Source organism: Odocoileus virginianus, chromosome 12 (genome assembly GCF_023699985.2).
Source record: "Odocoileus virginianus isolate 20LAN1187 ecotype Illinois chromosome 12, Ovbor_1.2, whole genome shotgun sequence".
Classification (NCBI taxonomy): Eukaryota; Metazoa; Chordata; class Mammalia; order Artiodactyla; family Cervidae; genus Odocoileus; species Odocoileus virginianus.
In genome coordinates, this window is record NC_069685.1 from 23,540,622 (window position 1) to 23,553,902 (window position 13,281).

The window sequence follows — 13,281 nt, forward strand, 5'->3', positions numbered from 1 at the left end:
ACGGCACCTTAACTGGTCAGCTGGTACCTGAGTCCCCCTTACCAACGATAAGCTAGAGCTTTCTAGTCACTGCACCTAACTTAGTAACCGTGACTGGCTGCTTGGGACAGCCATGATGGATGTTATTTGTGATCGTACAACCTCAGGAGGGACCTAGGATGATTCATTGTGAATTTTGTGTAAAGGAAGGAGATCGCCATCTATGGAGACTTAAGCTTGGCACTCAAATCATCTGATAAGAATTAATGAGGCAAGGTAGCTACCTGTGCTACTGTTTCCCATATTGCTGTCCCGTGTATTCTCCTGAGCCCAAAGTGTACATATCCGTGGTAACTCAGGACCCAGGCACTGATGAAAAAAACAGTAATAATAATGAGATTAAGAGGAAGAAGTATTGGGTACCAGCTCTTCCCAAGACAATGGAGGTGGTGACACAACTGCTTTACTGATAAGAAGCCCCTAGGCAATGTGCCCAGGCTTTTCTTAGTGCTGCTCCTTACCAGTAGGCCAAAGGGGTAATATGATCACAGGGCTTGTTTGCCTATCAACACTGTAGACAAACTATCCTTACTGGAAGTGGTCCCTGACCCTGGGGACATTGCCTGATGCTCTCTGGAGGAGGAGATGGATATCTACAGGTGGGTAGCTCAGCTTCCAAGCTCTTTCCCCTCAACAGCCCAGAAGGTCTGCCCCAAGGGTGATCAGATAAAGGAAGACATTGAAAGTCATGACTATTTAACATGTCTATAAATCGAAAATATATTGAAAAAAATTATACAGAGGGAAAAGGACAAACAAAACAGAAGGAAGCTCCTAAGAATATAGCAAAGGCTGATTTTAAATAACTGACCTCTGGATGTGGGGCCTGGAACTCTGTTGTCTCCTTCTCTATTGCAACAAAGATCCTAATTCACGGGATGATAGAGAAAAAACCTCCATGCACCTCTATGGCAAAGCTAAGGGGATCCTTGCATTCTGTAATGCCTTGGGGGAGGCTACAATACTGATGATAGTAATTTGAGGCTTTCTGGAGTCAAAAAAAAAAGTTAATAAATGAGAGCAGGTTAGAAAGAACTCTCCACCTCCACCACCAACAAAATGAATCTAGAAAAACAAACAGGAAAGGAAAGAAAGAGGAAAGAAGTAAGGAAGAAAAGAAGGAGTGGGAAGGGGAAGAAACAAAAAAAAAAATTAAACAAATGTACACAATTTGGCCTTGGAAATTAAAATTTTACTAAAAGAATATATACAACAAAAAGATAAGAACACCACTGATTGGCTTTGTGTGTCTACAATGTAAGTTCTGAGTTGACTAACATCTGTTGAAATGTACCAAATGGCAAAACTTTATGACTTTAGTCAAAACTGGGACTTAAATGGCAGTATACTGGAAATCCCACCAAATTTAAATGTAATAACATTTATAATTTTAGAGGAATGACTGGATATAAAATAGAGAATAAATTGGTGAACTCCACTTTAATCATCCAACCATTAACTTTCCTAAATTTCCCATGGTTGTAGCACTTGCTGCCCTTATTTTGTTCTAAAGTGGGCATGGATGGTATGACACAATGAGTAATATTCTGTAATTAAAATAAATCTTTGGCATTAAAATTGGCCTAAAAATGGAACCCCATGGATCCCATTCCCAAGTTGAATTTTGGCCTTTTCTTAAACCTGGCAAGAGTTAATAGCATCCCATTGTGTACACCTACCATATCTTTATCCATTTATCTGTGGAATCTAGGAAAATGGTACAAAGGAATCTATTGGCAGGGCGGGAATAGAGATGCAGATATAGAGAACGGACAAGTGGAGGGGGAGGGAGGAGGGCTGAATTGGAAGACTGAGGCTGACGTGTATATTTCACCACGTGTTAAAACAGATGGCCAGTGAGAACCTGCTGTGCGGGCAGGGAGCTCAGCTCACTGCTCTGTGACGACCTGTGTGCGTGGGGCGGGGAGTGGGTGGGAGGGAATTCCAAGAGGGAAGGGATATATGTGTACATATGGCTGATTGGCTTGGTTGTGCTGTGGAAACTAACACAGCATTGTAAAGCAACTGTACTCCAATTTAAAATAAATAGCACCTCATGGTAGATTACAACAACCTTAGTGCTGTGGTTCAATCCAATAAGGCCCTCACACTCAAAACCTAATATGTGTGCCTGTGTGCTTACTCATTCAGTCATGTCCAACTCTTGTGAACCATGGACTGTAGCCCTCCAGACTCCTCTGTTAATGGGATTCTCCAGGCAAAATTACTGGAGTGGGTTGCCATTCCCTTCTCCATGGAATCTTCCCGACCCAGGGATTGAACACGGGTCCCCTGCACTGCAGATGGAGCCTTTACTGTCTGAGCCACAGGGAAATCCTCAATACCTAGTTTGTTTTTTTTTTTAATTATTGATTTAATCCAATCAACAACCCATACCTATTTAACTACTACTGATTTGACTATTCAGTTCAGTTCACTTGCTCAGTGGTGTCTGACTCTTTGTAACCCCGTGGACAAAAATTATGGATTTGGCTATTATGTTCTATTTAATGCCTATTTCAGCAAACTCTAAGCCACATGCTGTCTTCACCTCCAAGGTAATATACCTTTATCAGGCTACCCATGGGACCCCAGCAGTCTTGCTATCACACACAGTCTTTGCTGCTAAGACAGGAATTGCATGCAGCCTTCTCCAGGAGCACAGGCATTGTATTAAACTGATGACATCTGAGGAGATTCATTTCACACATATGTTTAGGACATACAAATTCTCACAAAGGAGCTCACAAAAAGGGGGTGTGCCATTGCCCTCTCCAGAGTGGTAGGCCCTGGAACTTCTGTTAAATTCCTGAAAATCCTTTGGCAAACTGAGGGCTGCCCCATCCCAACTGAAAAAAAAACAAAACAGCAATTGATCCTTCTCAGCACCCACAATGTTTATACAATCCAACATCTTTCAGGTCTTCAGGAGTTTAGGAAGCCACATATTACTTATCTACAGTTTTACTTAAGCCCATTTATGCAGTTGCTTACAAATCAGCTCAACTTTATTGGAGAACCTTCAAACAAAAAGGTTTAGAATCTGTCCAGATTGAAATCTGCAGGTACTCCCTTTAGTGTCCTCAGAGATTCCTTCCCTGTAGGGACTTTAGCAACCTCTGCTCATGGCTCCTGGAGTCTCTGGCCCATGTACAGAGGCCACAAGTTGCCTATGATCTTCTCATACAGGAAACTGCCCCCTTGGCCTTGTGCTATATACCGTTAGAGTGATGACTGTTGGCCACATGCTAAGCTATTCAGAAGAGTCTCTCACAGACCCTGGACATCTATGCCTCCACTCCAAGCTGACCCTTGTTCCTCACATTATGGAAGCAGCCAGCACTGTACCAGCTCTGCACAGTGATCATGGCTCCTTTCTACAGCTGGAGCCAAACTCAGACCCTCTAACTTATCACCCTGCAGAAGGAAGAGCTTCACTTCTCCTCAATCCCTTGTCAGATGTCATGGTGCTGGGAGGTCAGCATACTCCCAGCCCCCTTTGCAACCTGGAGAGTCTCTTGGGAGCAACTGAGTGAACATTAATGGGACTTTATACAGTTTATGTGCCATACTGTCACCATTGTATGTGCTGGAGCTCAGGGGAATGTTGCTGCTTCCCATTCCTAATCCAGTATGTTCTTAATAGGTGATAGGGACCCGAGGGTCAGCACAGTTGACTACACACCAGAAGTTACCTTAGGACCAGAGACTCAGGCCAGTAAATACCCATTTACTGTACATTTTTAAAACAAACTAATATGTGCCACAGGCTTCCCTGGTAGCTCAGATAGTAAAGGATCTGCCTGCAATGCAGGAGACCAGGGTTTGATCCCTGGGTTGGGAAGTTCCCCTGGAGGAGTGCATGGCAACCGACTCCAGTGTTCTTGCCTGGTGAATCCCCATGGACAGAAGCCTGGGGGATTACAGTCCATAGGGTTGCACAGAGTCAGGCATGACTGAAGCAACTTAGCACACACACACACACATGTGCTACATGAGAATTGCTCCTTTTGGGACTTCGTGGGTGGTGCAGTGGATAGGAATTCACTTGCAAATGCGGTAACACCCATTCGATCCCTGGTCTGGGAAGATCCCACATAACCATGGAACAACTAAGTCTGTGTGCCACAACTTTTGAGCCCGTCCTCTCTGCGGGCAGCAACGAAGATCCAGCACAACCAAAAATAATTTTTTTTTTAAAGAGGTAAAGGACTCTGAAAATCTCTTGCCTCACAGAGACCTAAACTTTAAATAAAGGTAAAGATGTCACTATCTGCACTAAGCCCCCAATTCAAGGCCTCACCAGAACACCCTTTATTGCCTTCAGAATTCCAATGATCATAGATAGTGGCCAGGGCATTCTCTTCACTTCTCAAAATAGATGATGTTGAGTTTTTTAAGAAGTCATTCAATGCACTTCACCCCAGGCAGCCAGTTTAGTTGAGAGATAAAATGCCCCCCCTCCACCCCACCCCAGCCCAAAGAAAGCACATGGACCCCCTGCTATTGCCACAGGCATGGATCAGCCTGAAGCCATGTCCCCTGGGGACAAGCACTCTCCATACAATGCCACAGAGGTTCCTCAGTTTCCCTTATTGTCCATAAAAGGAAGACCTCTAAAATTCTTGTTTTTGAAAATCACCTCACTATGTGGTGTTCTTCCTCCTCAAGTGGCTACTTGACATCCTAAAGAGGCACTTTTACTCCCTGGAAATCTCAGCTAATCACCAATATAAAAATTGATGGCAAAGCATCAAGTAGTTAATTATGGTCTAAGAACTAAAATTAAGGCCTAGTGTTATGTGCTGCTTTGAAAGCTGGCATAACCAGGAGTGTCATTAATGGCAGAAACTCACCTTCCTCATTTTCCACTCAAAGACAAGATCCCTTAGGCATAGTGTTCTCCTTATCAGTAAGTTTCATTTCCTTGCCAGCCTCAGTGAATTCAAATAAGCCAATCACATGCTCCAGGAGGAACTAAGGAGAAAACTTTCCTTTCAATATATTAAAAAAAAGTCAACTTCTCATAGTCTCTGGAGTTCCTTCTATCCCTGAGTTTAAAAACACTGAGGTCCTGTGTTTTGTGGGGTATCCTTCCCTCCCAAACTGTGAGAATATATAACTAATAGATTGCTGTCAATTTCATCTGTCTGTCCAGCTTCAGGTATCATGTGTTCTTCATTCTATAACCCTGGGGTGGAAGTCTCTCCCTCATCAATACGGTGGATTCTTGTTACTCAGTTGCTAAGTCATGTCTATTGTGACCCCGTAAACTACAGCAGTCCACTGGTCCATGCAGTTAGTGAAGGATAGTGTCCTTCACCATCTCCAGGAGCTTGCTCAAACTCCTGTCCATAGAGTTGGTGATGCCATCCAACCATCTCATCCTCTGTTAACCCCTTCCCTTCATGCCCTCAACCTTTCCCAGTATGAGGATTCTTTTCCAATGAGTCGGCTCTTCGCATCAGGTGGCGAAAGGATTGAGGCTTCAGCTTCAGCATCTGTCCTTCCAAGGAATATTCAGGGTTGACTTCCTTAATAGGGTGGATAGCTGATGATTAAACTACCCTTTTTCGACCTTATTTATATTTCAGTATTTGACTACATTAGTTGAAGTAAGTTGAGCTCCACTGGGTGAACTTATTAGGTGGGATGATGATGATTTTACAAAATCAGGCTATTCAGACCTATTCTTGGTGAAGCAGCAGTTTGTTGAATATGATTTCTCTGGGAGATGTTCTCATATTTGTGTGACTCTAGTTTTGCTTATTCACTGCCAACTAGCATGTTGTTAAGGCGAATAGAAATGCATATATTAAAGCAACATTCTAAATATAAATCCTAAAAGGACAGTCAGAACTGTCTTTAGTTTCTTAGTTCCAATTTCATGGTGTCTTATACATGAGAATCATACTTACAGATGAGCATGTGGCAGGGAGAGCACTGAAATTTTAAAATATAAAATGAAGTTCTAGATGCTTTAACGTATTTGTGTATTTTTAAGTATAGTCGCTCCTAGGATTTCAACTTAAAATAAGACACAGGGACTGGAAGCATATGTTAGCCCAGACTGAGGACTGTGAGTCAAGAGAAAGGGTCTAGGTGAGAAGAGTTAGGCTAGTGGTTAGGTTCTCCCATCAATTGGTCTGTATTTGTCTCATCTTCAATAGGTAGGATGTGTACATGTGTGTTCAGTCACTCAGTTGTGTCCAACTCTTTGCTACCCCACGGACTCTAGCCCGCCAGGTTCCTCTGTCCATGGGATTTTCCAGGCAAGAATATTGGAGTGGTTTGCCATTCCCTTCTCTAGGGGATCTTACCAACCCAGGGATCAAACCAGCATCTCCTGCAGCTTCTGAATTGGTAGGCAGATTCTTTACCACTGAGCTACCTGGGAAGCCTGACTTTTTCAAAAATAGTTGCTAAAAACATTATTTGAATGCAGATGCAAGGGTAGGTTACAAAATAAGTTTTTTACACTTATTGTTTCTTTTATTTATTTTTATTTACATTTCTTCCTCTTCATTGGGTAATGGCAGGTGTGTGTGTCACAAAAAAATTAAAAAGGAAGAGCCAGAGGATTTGATTTAATCTGTATCCTTTTTAACTTGATCAAGCACATTTTTGACAATACATTAGCCAAAGTTCCACGTGAAAAAAAGAGTAGACTTTAAAAATATTCATAATTGACATATTACATATTTATAGAATGATTTCCAAATAAACATAATTACTGAAAAAAGTTAACTGAGGAAGTATCATTTAAAAAGTAATAATAATCATCAGTTATTACACGAAGAATAAAGTGGAATACAGTAGAGAGACTTTTATTTGACATAAGGGTAAAAGTCTAAAATTCTCTGGGAATTTTAAAACATAAGACTGATCAGGTCCCATTTGGATAACAAGCTTAATAGAGCTTGAATGATAAAGTTATCAGACCCTTTTACAAATAAGCTTATCTTCTCCACAAACCTTTTCCTTTCTTTTCTGTTGTCTTGTTAAAGGCAGAAAGATCCACTCAGGCAAACAAATAGTCTCAGGGATAACTTCAACTTCTCCCTCATCAGTCAGCTGACCATCTAATCTGAGAGGAGGTTCAATCTATCTGTCATTTGACATGTCTCTCAATTCTGTCCTTACACCTCCATTTTTACTAGCCCAGTCTGAAGTTAACTGTGCTCATTTGTTGCCTAGCTGGAGCTATACAACATTGGGTCTCTCTTCTTATTCCCCCACAGTTATGAGTTGTCTTACTAAATCTAAATGTGATAATATTTAGTTACTTGCAGCATTTATTTTCATCTTTTAACTGTTGTTGCATCTAACATTGGAACAGATTCTTCTGCAAAGAGTGTTAAAAGAAATGTTGCATCTTAAACTAAAACTCTGTGCTAAGGTCTAAACTTGAAATATACTTAATACATATACCTCTTTCACTCCACATAACTGATTTACAGTTGAAAACTTGTTTCCCACCTCAGCAGCAATATCTTGAACTGATAATCACAGTGCAACAACTTTGTCATATAGATTTATGAGATGAGTTGTACCAGTATCACGTGATTCCACATGATTTGTTAATGGTATAACCTATTTTTCCCTTTTCTGATTTTTATAATTACAAGTGTGTTATCCTAAGGTCGTTGAGACACCTTTGAACTGAGTCTGAGTAATGCTTGCAAACACTGACATGTGAATCCATACATCTTTGTCAAAGAAACAGTGGAAACCAAGGAAGCATCTACTTAGGCATTTCAGGGAAAGTGTTGGTAATACTATATTTTAAATAAAATGAATTTATTTATTCCCTCTTTTACTTCTTACTGGGCATACTCTCAGAAAAGGCAATGGCACTCCACTCCAGTACTCTGGAAAATCCCATAAATGGAGGAGCCTGGTAGGCTGCAGTCCATGGGATCGCAAAGAGTCGACACGACTGAGCAACTTCACTTTCACTTTTCACTTTCATGCATTGGAGAAGGAAATGGCAACCCACTCCAGTGTTCTTGCCTGGAGAATCCCAGGGACGGGGGAACCAGGTGGGCTGCCGTCTACGGGGTCGCACAGAGTCGGATACCACTGAAGCGACTTAGCAGCAGCAGCAGGGCATACTCTATCACTTCATTTCATTCTTCATAATATTTTAACTAGAATTACTCAACAATCATTTATTTTCATTGCTTTTCTCCTTATTTTAACTTACATAGGTGTATAACAACATGGACTTTAGAAATCAAAACTGCTTCTCAGTCTCTTAAAACTTACCATAGAATGAAAGAAAATTATTGTATTATCTTTCTTTTTCTCTCTCTCATTTCTCACTTTCTTTCTCTAATTCAACGTTACTCAGCGTACTTTATTGTAACCATTGTGTTGTTTCATTGTGGTCCATGTAGCCCAGTAATAAGCAGCAATGGTTTTCACACATGCCAAAAAAAAAAAATTGACCATTGGTTGCTCAAGGGTGGAAAAGTTCAACCCAGCTTGTTGATGATCAAATATTATTACCTTCCAACCAGGCATTTCAATATTCTAAACACTAATTAAGAGAAGGGCACAAAATTCTGTCTCTTCATGTATTCATCCACACAAGTTTCTTTTTTTTGGGGGGGGGGGGTAAATTGTCAGAAAACTTTTATTTTTTTATTTATTTTATTAGTTGGAGGCTAATTACTTTACAATATTGTAGTGGGTTTTGTCATACACTGACATGAATTAGCCATGGATTTACATGTGTTCCCCATCACGATCCCCCCTCCCACCTCCCTCTCCACCGGATCCCTCTGGGTCTTCCCAGTGCACCAGGCCCGAGCACTTGTCTCATGCATCCAACCTGGGCTGGTGATCTGTTTCACCCTAGATAATATACATGTTTCAATGCTGTTCTCTTGAAACATCCCACCCTTGCCTTCTCCCACAGAGTTCAAAAGTCTGTTCTATACATCTGAGTCTCTTTTTCTGTTTTGCATATAGGGTTATTGTTACCATCTTTCTAAATTCCATATATATGTGTTAGTATACTGTAATGGTCTTTATCTTTCTGGCTTACTTCGCTCTGTATAATGGGCTCCAGTTTCATCCATATCATTAGAACTGATTCAAATGAATTCTTTTTAATGGCTGAGTAATATTCCATGGTGTATATGTACCACAGTTTCCTTATCCATTCATCTGCTGATGGGCATCTAGGTTGCTTCCATGTCCTGGCTATGATAAACAGTGCTGCGATGAACTAAACGGACATTTCTCCAAGGAAGACATACAGGTGGCTAAAAAACACATGAAAAGATGCTCAACATCACTCATTATCAGAGAAATGCAAATCAAAACCACAATGAGGTACCATTACACGCCAGTCAGGATGGCTGCTATCCAAAAGTCTACAAGCAATAAATGCTGGAGAGGGTGTGGAGAAAAGGGAACCCTCTTACACTGTTGGTGGGAATGCAAACTAGCACAGCCGCTATGAAAAACAGTGTGGAGATTTCTTTAAAAACTGGAAATAGAACTGCCGTATGACCCAGCAATCCCACTTCTGGGCATACACACCGAGGAAACCAGATCTGAAAGAGACACCCACACATGTTTCTTTGGTGCTGATTAATACCTTTACCCATCAAACACACACACACACACACACACACACACAGATATCAATTTTGAGACAAATAATTGCCAGAAAACTTTGAAAATGGCCATTCAATCCATTGTTAATTAGGAAACATAACTGAGAGTGACAGAAGTCTCACACTTTCAGAATAAAATTCAAAATTTCAGGTTTATGCAATTCACTCTGTCAACAGTTGTATTCCTCCCTTTGTCATGATTAAGAGGAGTTATTCACGCTGATTAGGGGATGGGAGAGAATGGGAATTATGCTCCAGACTACCTGATGGCAGTGTTAATTAAATGTACCTTACTCCTAAGTGGATTCCTTGAGGAGTTGCCCAATGATTATCAACTGCTCTCAAAAGTGCATAAGTTGAGAGGAAATAAGACAAAAGTATCTTAATCTACACAATATTCTCAATAGAAATTTTTACATGGACTAATAAATTTTCTTTAAACTATAAATGCTCCTTTAGAAACATTAACTTAGTCAAAGATGAATAAGAATTGCCTTATTTTAGCTGATAAATTTGAATCCTACTTTTTACAAGAACATAAACCTTCCAATTGATTAAAGAGAAAGAGAGAAAAAAATGTTTAAACTTTTTGCAAAGCCGAAGGACAGCTCTGGAGAATACAGCCTGCCTAGCTAAGAAAGGACAACTTCAAGAAGTCTACAATTAGAATGATTACAAAGAAATCCAATTTCCACTGAGCAGATAGTGAGTGCTGCCCACATTCACTTTTATAACATAAGTCATATCAAAAAAAAAAAAATGTGATTCTGTCATATAGGCAGTTAATTCCAACTCATTTATTTGCATGGAAATATAAAGATATTCAGAAAGCGCATTGGGGTCAGGTCAAAAAATCAGGTATATATGGCCTAGTGCTGAGGCAGGAGATAAGACGACTCCCCAGCCCCCCAGAGAAAAGTGATTGGAGATTCATTTCCTGTGGATCAAAACACAGGAATAGCAGGACAATTGAGGAGAATAGCAGGACAATTGAGGGAGGAGGTTGGTCCTACTTAGACCATACATTTCTCATTCTTGAAGTCAGGAGATCTCCCTCACCACGCATGCTCAGAAAGGCTTCTTTTGAGGCCAAAGGGGAGTGATGCCAAGGGATGATCTACCCCCAGGCTTTTACAGTAAAATCCATCTTGGCTAAGAGATATGCACATCTCTTGGGATGATCCTAAGATATACCAAATATGGACTACAAACAAGGCAAATCAAAATGATTGGCCAAAGGAAACCTGGAAGAAATGCCCCATAGAAATAATTCAAACTGTCAGGAGGGTATGACTCAGGGATTCTCCCTCCTCTCCCCCGTGTCTATCCACATTTACTGTACTCTTTTCCTCTTAATAAATATTTAACTTTCTTCACTACTTTCCATCTGTATGGAAATTCTTTTCTGCAAAGCCCAAGAGCCAGGGCCCTTGTTGCTGATTGCTGGTCTAGTGGTTAGGATTTGGTGTTGTTACCACTGTGACCTGGCCTCAATCTCCAGCTGGGAACCCAGGCCCTGCTCTAAGCCACTGCAGGCTTAGGCCACCCAAGATCAGGGCAATCATACATATACACTTTTCATTAGTATAGACAGACAGCAACTTGAGATTGTCAAAATGAGGTTGAGAGAGAAGATTCAAAGTCAGTGGTGATTTTTGATTTCCTGGACACCATATCACCAAGAAATAAAGAGGCACCCAGGGACTGAGCTGATGAGTGGGTACCAAATTTTTGAAATTAGTATTGCTTAAGTACAACTCTGAAGCAGTCTGGAATTTTAAGAGAGGAATTATTTCCATTCTCATACTGTATTCTATGCTTTAGGTAACCAAGAATAAAGTGATAGAAAAAATACTAATAATAAAATATGCCACTTATTGTGTGTTAGCATACATCAATTCACCTAATTCTCTTCTACAGCTTAGTTAGTGTACTTCCCCATATTTTAAAAGGTAAAGATTCAGATGTGAAGTAACTTTTCAAAAAGATCTCGCCTGTCTTTTCACACCCATTCATTTGAGTTCAGTTCAGTTCAGTTCAGTCGTTCAGCTGTGTCCGACTCTTTGTGACCCCACGAATCACAGCATGCCAAGCCTCCCTGTCCATCACCAACTCCCAGAGTTTACTCAAACTCATGTCCATCTAGTCAGTGATGCCATCCAGCCATCTCATCCTCTGTCGACCCCTTCTCCTCCTGCCCCAAATCCCTCCCAGCATCAGGGTCTTTTCCAATGAGTCAACTCTTCACATGAGGTGGCCAAAGTATTGAAGTTTCAGCTTCAGCATCAGTCCTTCCAATGAACACCCAGGACTGATCTCCTTTAGGGTGGACTGGTTGGATCTCCTTGCAGTCCAAGGGACTCTCAAGAGTCTTCTCTAACAACACAGTTCAAAAGCATCAATTCTTCAGTGCTCAGCTTTCTTTATAGTCTAACTCCTACATTTATACATGACTACTGGAAAAACCATAGCCTTGACTAGACAGACCTTTGTTAGCAAAGTAATGTTTCTGCTTTTTAATATGCTATCTATATTGGTCATCACTTTCCTTCCAAGGAGTAAGCGTCTTTTAATTTCATGGCTGCAATCACCATCTGCAGTCATTTTGGAGCCCCCAAAAATAAAGTCTGACACTGTTGCCACTGTTTCCCCATTTATTTGCCATGAAGTGATGGGACTAGATGCCATGATCTTAGTTTTCTGAAAGTTGAGCTTTAAGACAATTTTTCACTCTCCTCTTTCACTTTCATCAAGAGGCTTTTTAGTTCCTCTTCACTTTCTGCCATAAGGGCGATATCATCTGCAGATCTGAGGTTATTGATATTTCTCCCAGCAATCTTGATTCCAGCTTGTGCTTATTCTAGCCTAGTGTTTCTCATGATATACTCTGCATATAAGTTAAATAAGTAGGGTGACAATATACAGCCTTGACATACTCCTTTTCCTATTTGGAACCAGCCTGTTGTTCCATGTCCAGTTCTAACTGTTGCTTCCTGACCCGCACATAGGTTTCTCAAGAGGCAGATCAGGTGGTCTGGTATTCCCATCTCTTGAAGAATTTTCCACAGTTTATTGTGAGCCACACAGTCAAAGGCTTTAGCATAGTCAATAAAGCAGAGATAGATGTTTTTCTGGAACTCTCTTGCTTTTTCAATGATCCATTAAATAACTAAATTTGAAATATGGATCATATGGTGCAGTGCTTTTCTAACATTTAGGGCAATGTTCACAGTAAAAAATACATTTCACATTGTGACCTAGTTCACACATGTATCTGAAAAAAATATTTCACAAAGAACTATTGGCTTTTATCACAAATGATGAGTTTTGATATTTTTCTATGCTATAATTTTCATTTCTGTCCTTTATTATGTCCATCTTTGCATGAAATATTCCCTTGGTATCTATAATTTTTTTTGAAGAGTTCTCTAGTATACCAAGAGATACCAAGGGAACAGTTCATGCAAAGATGGGCACAATAAAGGACAGAAATGGTATGGACCTAGCAGAAGCAGAAGATATTAAGAAGAAGTGGCAAGAATACACAGAAGAACTATACAAAAATGATCTTCATGACCCAGATAACCACAATGGTGTGATCACTCACTTAGAG